General features: G+C 42.3%; 1 pseudogene across 1 annotated transcript; it reads left to right on the top strand.

The window, feature by feature from the left end:
* Window positions 1-1,039: 1,039 nt before the first annotated feature.
* LOC309960643 (heterogeneous nuclear ribonucleoprotein A1-like) lies at window positions 1,040-2,161 on the top strand (annotated as a pseudogene). Its single transcript has one exon. The product of its transcript is annotated as a heterogeneous nuclear ribonucleoprotein A1-like (transcript).
* Window positions 2,162-2,743: the final 582 nt, after the last annotated feature.

Below are 2,743 nucleotides of genomic sequence, written 5' to 3'. Positions count from 1 at the left end.
CCCACTACTGGGCATATACCCTGAGAAAACCATAATTCAAAGAGTCATGTACCAAAATGTTCATTGCAGCTCAATTTACAATAGCCAGGAGATGGAAGCAACCTAAGTGTCCATCATCGGATGAATGGATACAGAAGATGTGACACATATATACAATGGACTATTACTCAGCCCTAAAAAGAAATGAAATTGAGTTATCTGTAGTGAGGTGGATGGACCTAGAGTCTGTCATACAGAGTGAAGTAAGTCAGAAAGAGAAAGACAAATACCATATACTAACACATATATATGGAGTGTAAGAAAAAAAAATGTCATGAAGAACCTAGGGGTAAGATGGGAATAAAGATACAGACCCACTAGAGAATGGACTTGAGGATATGGGGGGGGAAGGGTAATCTGTGACAAAGTGAGAGAATGGCATGGATATATATACACTACAAAACATAAAATAGATAGCTAGCAGGAAGCAGCCGCATAGCACAGGGAGATCAGCTCAGTGCTTTGTGACCACATAGACAGGTGGGATAGGGAGGGTGGAGGGAGGGAGATGCAAGAGGGAAGAGATATGGGAACATATGTATATGTATAACTGATTCACTTTGTTATAAAGCAGAAACTAACACACCATTGTAAAGCAATTATACTCCAATAAAGATGTTAAAAAAATAAAAAATAATAGGCAGCCTACAGCTGTATTAAATAAAAAAACTCCAACTAAAATAATAATGTCTAAATGACTTGAAACTATTGATCATATCTATGTTCTATATAAAATAATGGGCATGCACAATGCACATACGGGATAAAATTGCCATAAGTTCTATTGGACAACCTAGAATTGACTTTCAGTCCTCGCCAAGCATTCTACTAGACTAAGCCCCTAAAAGGAAAGAAAGAACTGGGGCTTTTAAGATCTGGCATCGAGGGACATGATGGATCCAGGCCAGCAACGTTACTTCTTAAAGGAATAGTGTTCTACTTTCTGCCTGTGGATGCCACCAAGTAAGCATCGTTAAAGTCTCCCCCGTCTACCGCTGTCATGTCTAAGTCAGAGTCTCCCAAAGAGTCCCAACAGCTGTGGAAGCTCTTCATCAGAGTTTTCAGCTTTGGAACAACCAGTGAGAGTCTGAGGAGCCATTTTGAGCAAAGGGGAATGCTCATAGACCGTGTGGTAATGAGGGATCCAAACACCAAGCACTCCAGAGGCTTTGGGTTTGTCACATATGCCATTGTGAAGGAGGTAGACGCAACCATGAATGCAAGGCCACACAAGGTGGATGGAAGAGTTGTGGAACCAAAGAGGGCCATCTCAAGAGAAGATTCTCAAAGACCTGGTGCCCACTTAACAGTGAAAAAGATTTTTGCTGGTGGCATTAAAGAAGACACTGAAGAACATCACCTAAGAGATTATTTTGAACATTTGGGAAAAATTGAAGTGATTGAAATCATGACAGACCAAGGCAGTGGCAAAAAGAGAGGATTTGCTTTCATAACTTTTGATGACCATGACTCTATAGACAAGATTGTCTTTTAGAAATACCGCACAGTGAATGGCCATAACTGTGAAGTAAGGAAAGCCCTTTCAAAGCAAGAGATGGCTAGTGCTTCATCCAGCCAAAGAGGTCGAAGTGGTTCTGGAAACTTTGGTGGTGTTCACTGAGGTGATTTTGGTGGGAATGACAACTTTGGTTGTGAAGGAGACTTCAGTGGTCAAGGTGGCTTTGGTGGCAGCTGTGATGAAGGTGGATATGGTGGCAGTGGGGATGGCTATAATGGATTTGGTAATGATGGTGGTTATAGAGGAGGTGGCCCTGGTTACTCTGGAGGAAACAGAGGCTATGGAAGTGATGGACAGGGTTATGGAAACCAGGGCAGTGGCTATGGAAGGAGCAGAAGCTATAACAGCTATAACAATGGAGGAAGCAGAGACAGCTTTGGTAGTGGTAGTGGAAGTAATTTTGGAGGTGTCAGAAGCTACAATGATTTTGGCAATTACAACAATCAATCTTCAAATTTTGGACCCATGAAAGGAGGAAACTTTGGAAGCAGAGGTTCTGGCCCCTATGGTGGTGGAGGCCAATACTTTGCCAAACCACGAAACCAAGGCGGCTATTGCAGTTCCAGCAGCAGCAGCAGCTATGGGAGTGGCAGAAGGTTTTAATTACTGCCAGGAAACAAAGCTTAGCAGGAGAAGAGAACCAAGAAGTGACAAGGAAGCCACAGGTTGCAACAGATTTGTGAACTCAGCCAAGCACAGTGGTGGCAGGGCCTAGCTGATACAAGGAAGACATGCTTTAGACAATACTCATGTGTATGGGTAAAGAAACCTCAAGGACTGTATTTGTGACTAATTGTATAACAGGTTATTTTAGTTTCTGTTCTGGGGAAAGTGTACAGGATTCCAACACAGGGTTTTAGTGTAGTTTTTTTTTTGTTTTTTTGTGTTTTTTTGCATCCATGCTGTTGATTGCTAAATGTAATAGTCTGATCATGATGCTGAATAAATATCTTAAAAAAAAAAACTTGTGGAAATCCAGATATACCTGATCCCCTGTCTTAAATTCCCTTTTTTCTCCCTTCAACACATTCACTCATACTTGTCTGACGATGCTGAGTTCAGATGTCACCTTCCTTTTCCACCCCTACATCCTCAGCATGGGAGGGGTGCCCTTTACCTACACTCTCACACACACACCCTTACGCTCAGCCCTGTCTTCACACGTGCCACATTGAGCTGTGACTG

The sequence above is a fragment of the Leucopleurus acutus genome (genome assembly GCF_964270905.1).
Source record: "Leucopleurus acutus genome assembly, chromosome: 4".
In the NCBI taxonomy this organism is placed as follows: Eukaryota; Metazoa; Chordata; class Mammalia; order Artiodactyla; family Delphinidae; genus Leucopleurus; species Leucopleurus acutus.
This window is presented reverse-complemented; position numbering and strand designations above follow the sequence as displayed.